This window comes from Parus major, chromosome 10 (genome assembly GCF_001522545.3).
Source record: "Parus major isolate Abel chromosome 10, Parus_major1.1, whole genome shotgun sequence".
Taxonomy (NCBI): domain Eukaryota; kingdom Metazoa; phylum Chordata; class Aves; order Passeriformes; family Paridae; genus Parus; species Parus major.
Window position 1 is genome coordinate 1143233 of NC_031779.1, and position 8539 is coordinate 1151771.

At 49.7% G+C, this 8539-nt stretch overlaps 1 long non-coding RNA gene across 1 annotated transcript in view; it reads left to right on the plus strand.

Annotated features, from left to right (window-relative positions):
- Window positions 1-8079, plus strand: part of LOC109022812 — a 46459-nt gene extending 38380 nt beyond the window's left edge. The window contains exons 4-5 of the long non-coding RNA XR_004498932.1: window positions 5462-5614; window positions 5951-8079. This is a non-coding gene — a long non-coding RNA (uncharacterized LOC109022812). The remainder of the gene's footprint in view (window positions 1-5461; window positions 5615-5950) is intronic.
- The last annotated feature ends 460 nt before the right edge of the window (window positions 8080-8539 follow it).

An 8539-nucleotide genomic window follows, 5' to 3' on the forward strand; every position in this document is an offset into this window, starting at 1 on the left:
AGATGGATGGATGGATGGTTGAGGGAACCTCCTGTTGGTGCTGGGCAGGGCTCTCTGTGAGGAGACAGGAGTCTCCTCTGATAAATGAAGAGCCCTAAGTTAGGTGCTCACATACTCATGGCAAATTAATGTGCCTTTTTCCCCTTCTTGCAGCCAGGGGCTCCTTGGGAGCCTGGCACGGAGGCAGCAGGTCCAGGTGGGTTTTAAGGCGACATTTTCTTTGTGTTCTTTTCCTTTTGTAAATGCTGAGCTGCATTTTCAGTACCCAAGTATGGGGAATAAAACTGAGAGTACAATAGAACTGATAAAGGAGCCTGATATCTCAGGCCTGATGGAGCAGAGGAGAGGGGGGACACAGATAAGTGCTTCTGGGCAGTAAGTGACCAAGAAATGTGTTGTGAAACTTTGTGATAAGATGTTACCAGGTGGAGCATGTCATGAAGAATGCATACCCAGTGGGAAATTGTTACCAAAAATAGAGCCCTATATAAGTGCCATACAAGTAAACCCCTATATAAACACCTTGTATACTCAATAAAATTGTCTTCTGATCTTGAGCTGGATGTTCCCGTCTCTCAGTCACTGATACCCAAGTGTCCTGTTGGCACAGCAGGTACCCAGTGGCCATCTCTGCTGTGTCATGACTGCAGCCTCTCTGTCCCACCCTCATCTTCATCTCTGGAGAGAGACTTCCCTTTCCTGGAGCTCCAGCTGGTGAGGAGTGAAACCCTATCCATGCTTGGTGACTGTGGGAAGCTTTGGATGGAAGAGAATCCGGCATGCTCGGATGCCTCCGGAGTGGCGGGTGCTGCTGACAGGTGGCATCTCCTCCCTGGAAGGACAATGTCCCTCTCCAGCTGCTCCCTGCTCTGCCTGATCCATGGCCTGCCCAATACCTGCTCCCCACTTAGCATTCCAGGAGTTTATGGCCACCTCAGCTGGTGCTTAGTGAGGGGATTTGCTGTACTCAGATGAAAAATGCAGCAGGCACTTTAAACTGCCCTGCGGCTAAACTGAGCTGAGTTTTCCAATCCCTGCAGCTCTCAGCTCTGCTCCTCTGCCCTCTTAGCAAGAGGCAAGGAAACTGTTAGGTTGCACTTAGGAGCCACCTAAACATCTACTGAATGTCTTCCCTGAGTGATGCTCTTGGTCAGTGCTTCCCTGGCCTCAGGAGCAAGGTCTGGGTGTGAAACCAGGAAAGGAAGAGAGAGTACAGCTTATCATGCCAGCAGTGTCTCCAGGTGATAGGATAAATCCATGGTATTCCCAACTGCCTCATCAAGATCTTTGTGGCACTGGAACAATTTGTATTTGCATGCCTGTGCAGAAATGTGAATAGGAACATCTTACAATTTCCAGGTGCTTGAGCCCTGATGGTAGCAGTGCCAGCTCTGGTGCCCCAGGATTGGTTTCTGTGCCATCAGAGGTGAGGAAATGCTCATCTCTTTCCAGTGACCACTTACAGCTTTTTCCTTTTAAGACTGAGAAAATCCTTGGCACGTTTCCTAGTGTTTCTGTGCAGTGTGAGGAAGTGATCATAGAGAGAATCATACCTATTTCTGCTTGGGAGTGGGAGAAACAGGAGGTCATTCCTCATCTCAGGCCTGGGCTTGGATTGAATGAACCTGGTAATCTGGGATAACTGAATAACCTGTAGAGTACTTGCCAGGTGCTTAACCCCTCTTCGTATGCCAGGAAGGCTTTCTTGGAACTGGAGACACTGACCAACATAAATTGCTTCTGTCAATGTGCTTTATTGGACTACATCAAAGCAGAATCGATAGAGAGTTAAAAAAAAACCCTAACAAAATGGGCTTTCTAAGGCAGAGCGTGTCATAAACAGACAGGAGTGCTGTGCAGGTCAGGTTTCACCTGGCAGCCAGGGAAACAGGGGGGTTCTGGCTCTGTCAGGGGTGATTCACTGCCCTGGAATATTTCAGGCGAGGGGAAGCATCCAGGAGTTGTTAACACACAACTGCTGCAAGGAGAGGGGCTCTGGGTGGGTCGGGTTTGTGCCTCCAACTTTGCTGTCACAGATTTCTACTGATACCATCTCTATCAGTATAAGTTATCTGTTTCCATTTAACCTGGATGAAAGCTCGAGTGTGAATATTGCATTCTAAGGTTGCTGGAACTTGTTAATAATTTAGAATAATCAAGTCAAATTAATTCACTCTTAAAATCGAGCTTATTTGCATTGGCTGGTCTGGTTTTTTGTGACAGATCTCTCTGCAGGCATATGTTTGGTTAGCTTTTTTGTGTGTGCTCGTGAGTATTTGCGTGCATACGTAATTTCCTTCTCCATCTCACAACCAACAGAGGCTGAGCTGGATTTAAATGTTGTGCAGGAATAATGTGAAGAAGGTCCACCCCAAAGTGGAGCTGAATAGCTGAGGTATAAATCCACAGGGAAAAATGGGGTTTGTAATGGAAATGCTGCCTCGTTTTAAATTATAGCCGGGCATCTGTGAGGCTGAAATTCCTGCTGCAGCATCCAGACGGTGCCTCAAGCTGGCTGCACGTTCCCAGAAATGAAGAACCCCCCCAGCCTACCTGCAGCCTGACCTTTGTGCTGACACTGCCGTGCAGCTTTTGTGCTGCGCAGGGCGGCTGCGAGCGCGCGGTGACAGATTGCTGCTGACAGGGAGAGGCTCCTCCAGCTGCATTTCTCTGCAGCCCCTGCCGTATATCCAGGGGCTTGTTAGAGGAACAACAGCACCAGCCAATAACCAGTTGGTCTAAGCCCCTGGGACACACCGTATGGCCCACACTCTGCTTCCTAAGCTGTGAGTGTGGAGTAAATTCAGCTGCCGTAGCGCTTGCAGCCCCCGTGTTACACAGCGAAGGAACACACGCGGGCGTGCGTCTGTCTGTGGCAGAGCCTGTACCTATAAATAACAGTGTTTGTGTGTGTGTGTGCATATTTATGTGTCTGTGTATTTATTGGGGGTGAGGCTGGTTGTAGCTCAGCCCAGAAAATGGAAATCCTTTTGTGCAAATCTGCTTCCACGGAGGCAAGGAGAGCCAGGAGAGCAGGGGTGATGAATTAGCCCTGAACCGCGATGACAGTCCTTTTTTTTAAGGCAAAACAATTTCAGGGAAAGGGTCTCCAAAAAAAGGTCCAGTTTCAGGAGGTAGCACAATTGAATTTCTGGTTCCTGGCTGCCTGCCTGGAGGGCCTCTTGTCACTTCTACTTTCTTCCAACAAGGCAGAAGGCGGAATTGACAGCAGCCTTCCCGCCAGGCTGTTAGGGAAACAGGGAAGCCAGATGCTTTGCCTCCCTGCTCCCTCCCCTTCTGCGGCCTGAGAGCCAGAGAGTTAAGTTGCTTAACTCTTCCATTCTCCCTCTGTTCCTGCTCTGACCCAGTGGGGATCCTGAGGAACAAAATGCCTGGGGAGTGGGCACAAAGGGTCCTCATTCCCAAGGGTGGGGGTGTGTGTGTGTGTGTGTCACAGTAAACTATCTTTATCCTTTGTATAGAACTGGAAAACTAGATTTTTATACAGAAAGATTCTGCAGAGAGGCACGTGGTGGGAATGGGCTGATACAGGAGCTTCTCCCCCAGTAAACCCAGGGCAAATAATAAGATTTCAGAGCTTCCAGCCCAAACCCACCTCTAAACTCTCCCTCAGCCCCTGTTATATATATCACTGCATGTAGGTGAGAGCTAGAATATTCCTGTAATTTCTCCAGCAAGGACAGTATGCTCAGCCCTCTTTTCTTTGTGTAGAATTATAATCTTTAGATGTTAAGGGATGTGCAAGGTTTTGGTTGCCATTGAATTAACGTTTCTATATGCATCATTTCACTAGATAATTTGCTGACTCTAAATTTTTTGTGCAGTCAAATTGCCTGGCTGTTTTAACATTTGTCCAACACCACTTTTAAGTGGTAGTTAAATGAAGTGGAGAATGGAGCCCTTGCTTTAGACTCAGGGCTGGAGCAGGGTGAGGGTCTCCTGTATGGTTTTTTTGAGACAGGACCTGCTCTGTGCATTTCCAGCTCTCACAACCCACAGAGCCCTTTTGAGTCTGCCCACAGCTGCAAAATGGGGTGACAAAGTGGTAGTGGATGGCCAGGAACTGACACCTCCCCAAGTTCATCTCATTGCCAAAACCTCGGTATAGTGGTTAAGGTGACAACCCTTCTCCTTTTCTACTAAGGACAAGAGGAAAAGGCCTCAGGCTCTGCCAGGGGAGCTTCAGGCTGGACATCAGAAGGAATTCCTTCATGGAAAGGTTGGTCAGACATTGGAATGGGCTGCCCAGGGACATGGTAGAGCTGCCATCCCTGGAGGTGTCCAAGGAATGCCTGGACATGGCACCCTGTGCTCTGGGCTGGTGACAAGGTGGGCATCAGTCATAGGTGGGACTTGATTGTCTTGGAGGGCTTTTCCAACCTCAATGATTCTGTGAAATAGCTCCAAATGAGACCAAACCAGGGCCTTGAAAGGAAAATTGTACCAGAGGAGGTTTAGAACATGTATTAGGAAAAATTTCTCCACAGAAAGGGTGGTCAGACTTTGGAACAGGAAAGCGGTGGAGCCACCAGCCCTGGAAGCATTCAAAAAAATATGTGCATATGGCACCTGAGGACATGGTTTAGTGGTGACCGTGGTGGTGGTGCTGGGTGGAGCGCAGCTGGTGGGCTTGGTGGTCACAGAGGTCTTTCCCAGCCTCAGTGGCTCTGTGGTTCTGTTTCTGAAGTTCACCTGCACTGACGCTGCCAGGCTGTGGGCAAATGGCTCTGCACCCTGGGGGCTCTGCTGGGGGCCATCCAGCCACCTCCAAAAGCAGGGAAATGTTAGTGTTTCCACAAAGTGGAAAGTGTTTCCATAAATCTTAGTGTTTCCTCTTCTCCTGTGTGCCTCTTTATGTCTCTCCATACCCAGGAGCTGGAGCTCTGTGCTTGTACACTCTTCCCTCGTGCCAGCGGTCCCCGGGTCCCTGTGCCACCTTCCCCAGGCAGGGAGGATGGTGATGGAGCAGGCATTCCTCTGGGTTTGGCATGCTCAGCTCAGGCAGGAGGGAACACCAGCCTCAGGCAAACCACAAACATTTGTCACCTGCAGCAAGGCAAAAAGTGTTGCCCAGAACAGCCTTTGGAAATATTTTAATTACCCCTGGCAATCAACGAACTTGAGGTAAAGATCACAAGTGGAGACAAAGTCTAAGGGGAATTTTATGCTTGGAGTCAAATTTCAGCAATGTTTTTGAAGCATTTCTAATTGAGATGCTTTAAGAGCCATCCCTAAACCTTCATGAGTCCAAACAGTTCTGATGTACGTGGGAAGCAAATCAGTCATGCAGCTCTATCAGAGCACTGAGAGCTGGAGCAACACAGGGCTTCTGAAAGAGCCAGCCTGACCACCGAGGTCTTTCTGTGCAGCTTTATAGTCAGAAAACTTTTTTTAATGGACTGGAAATCAGAAAAGGAAATTTATTTTTTTGTTTCTTCAGGCTTGGAAGACGAGCGTGCATCTGCCCAACAGCTTTCAGAGCGAGCCATCCCTGGCAGCCAAAGCAGATTCTCCGTGCCTGCTTCCAAGCAGCACGAGATGAAACAACTGGTGGCAGAGTGGGGTGTCTCTACAGTCCTAGCCATGAAGAGAGGTGATTATTCCTCCCTCCTAATTCCACTTCCCATACGGAAATTATCCTGTGCTAGAGGCGTGCACCTTCCTCTGTTCTGTCAATGCACACTGCTAGGAAGATTTATTTCAGTAATAATGTCTTAGCAGTGAAACTTAACAAAAATGAGGGGGCAAGTTTATTAATTATATATTTTGCAGTTAATTAAAGATAATATTTAACGGAAGTAATTGCAGGCGTCTGCATTGATGGCACAATTAATTTCCAGTAATAAACGGGTTGTGTGTCCCTTTGTCGGACTGATCAGAAACAAATCCTGCCTCGTGCTAAACCCCTCTTATCTCTTTCCATTTGCAGAGGATGAAACATCCTGGAACAGCACAGGGAAGAGGCTGGAGCTGGGCTGCTGTCTCCACAGCTGTAGAACTACGGTGAAATGGGGATTCTTTGTTTGTGTTTCATTGGCTTCTCTGTGGAAAACAGCGACCATGAGATGAGACAGAGCCTTGGGGTGGGTGCAGGTCCCACCACCAGTTCCTTCAGCTGCCTCAGCTGGGCCTGGTTCCCTCCAGCCCATCCTGCCTCACAGCCCCAGCTCTGGGAGGCAGGAAAGCTTTGTTCCACAGAGCTCAGCTCTTTCACCCCTCAAGCTGCTTCTAAGCAGTCTCTTCCATTTGTGCTGAAATGCTGTGTAGGAGCACTTGTCACTCATCTCAGCTTGCATTCAGCATGTTCCCAGAGTCTGGGCATGGATGTAGATGAGCTGTCCATGTGGGAACTTGCTGGGCTCTCAGAGCACCTGCTCCTTTGGGGTCTGACACAAAGGGTGCCCCCCGTGTGCCCTGAGGTCTGTGCAGTGGGAAAGTTTACTCTGCACTATCACTGGCAATGTTTCCATTCTCCTAACACCTTTCAAACAGCTTGGTAGGTTCTACCTCGTGCAGGTGTCCATCTCCCATTATCTTCCTCCTACCTGAGGTACACACAGAGCCTGTGACACACAGCTGAGTGATTTTTATTCCCTCCACTTGAGGGAAGTAGCTTACAATGTTTTAAACTGGTCCTCTGTGACTGACTCATGCCACCTATTTCTGAAACACAGCCAGTAAGGTAAGAGAAGATTTAGAAAAGTTAACGATGTCCAGATCTGTTTAGGACAGGAATGGAGCCCAAAAGTTTAACAAAATACTGTAAAGAGCCAAGCCCAGCATAGCTGCTCAACACAGAGCCATGCTGTAAAAGTGTGATGTTCCTTCCTGCTGCCTTTTTTATTTGTTATAGAAACTGTTGGTGCAGTTGGTAGGTTCTCCCCAGAGGGCAAAGCTGCTCTAAGAGCTCTGCACACCTCCAGGCAAGGTCCTTCCTATGGAGGAGGTGATGGGAGCTGGTCAAGGAGGTACTTTTCCAAAGGCATGCCACGAGGATCAGGGCCCAGTCCAGCCTTTTTCATTAATGAGGTGAAAGATGGGGTAAACAACCTGTGAATGACATGGAGGGTGAAAAGAAGAGGGAACCATGCCAAGGGCCGGGTCCCAGGTTCCATCCTGGCCAAACTAAGCAGGGCTGGGCTGTGTCTGCCATGGGCTCAGGCTTCACATTGGCCTGGTTTTGAGAGTAAAAGCAAAGAGCTGGGGCTGAGCCTGGGCAGCCCGAGCAGCAGGCTGGGTTTTTGAGGGCAGCTCTGAGCTGAGCTTTGTCTCTGCTCTAAACCCCAGGTTTTCTGCAGGCCCATCTGGTAAATATTTAAACACAGGAGTAGCGGGCCCGGCAAGTCTGCGTGAGGATTTGCAGGCAGGGAGGGGAGCAGAGTGGGTGTGAGCTGCATGTCTCCCTCTCACGTGTCTGCACCCGTATCTGCAGTCTCCCAGTGCCTTCCAGAGAGATTTTAATCCAGAGAGCTCTGACAGCCTTTCAGGCATCAATCACCCGGCGCTGCAACACCCCTGCAAGGTCAGGCAGTGTGATCAGCCTCCCCTCGGAGCAGCGTTTTGTGCCTCAGCGAGAAGGGATGGGCAGAGGGAGAGCAGCTCTGGAGTGTGTACGAGATTTCCTGCAATCACAGCTTTCCAGATTCCTAGAGCCAGGGATGGGATCCAGGTCTCCCAGAGCCCTGCTCCCTGCCCTGACCACTGAAAACACTTCCTCTCCACAGAAACCTCACCGTGAAACCACCCACCGGAGCAGGGCTTTGGAGTTTGGCAGGCAGAGCACGGGCTCGGCTCTCCCCAGTCCGCAGGCGCATTTTTGGGGTTGTGTGTTTACTGAAATCTTGGCTTTGCTGGTCTGCAGAGAATAAAAGTTGATTGTTGAGCAGCCAGGGCTCGGCGTCGCCCTGCCTGTACGTGTAAATAGCCTGCCCAGCCAGGCCAGGCCAGGGGGGATGTCTGGGGGGCCACAGCCTGCTCGTGTGAGGAGCCTTGTCTCTGCTCTGTGCTAAACACGTCTCTGGTTACCTGCTCTCACTGGAGCTTTTCTGGCTCCTCCAATCCTTTCCTTGGCTGCTCTGGCTGCAGGGCCTTGTGATAGCCGGCTGGATTTATTTATTTAATAATAAAACTTAAAGAGCGGGTTGTTTTCCAGGCAGTGGCTGTCTCTGTGGAGCCAGGTCATGATGGGGTTAGTGTGGAGGGAAGCAGGGCTGCTTGGGGAGCTTGAGATCTGCCCATCCCACTATTCCTTCTGCCCCATAGCCTTCTCCAGTAACCCCTTCTTCCTGCACTGGCAGGAAAGTTATGGTGCTGTGCAGGCTGTCCAGACCTTGCGCTTCCATCTCTTTCAGGATGTGGCAGTAAAAGAGGGAGTTCACAGCCCAAGGCTACAAACAGGACAATATGATTGTAAAGAGAAGATGATGGAACACAAAGAGTGGGCCTTCCTTCGGTTATTTCTCCTGTGCAGATCCCTGCAGTTGTCACAGCATGTGTCTCCTGTCCCTCACCCTCTTCT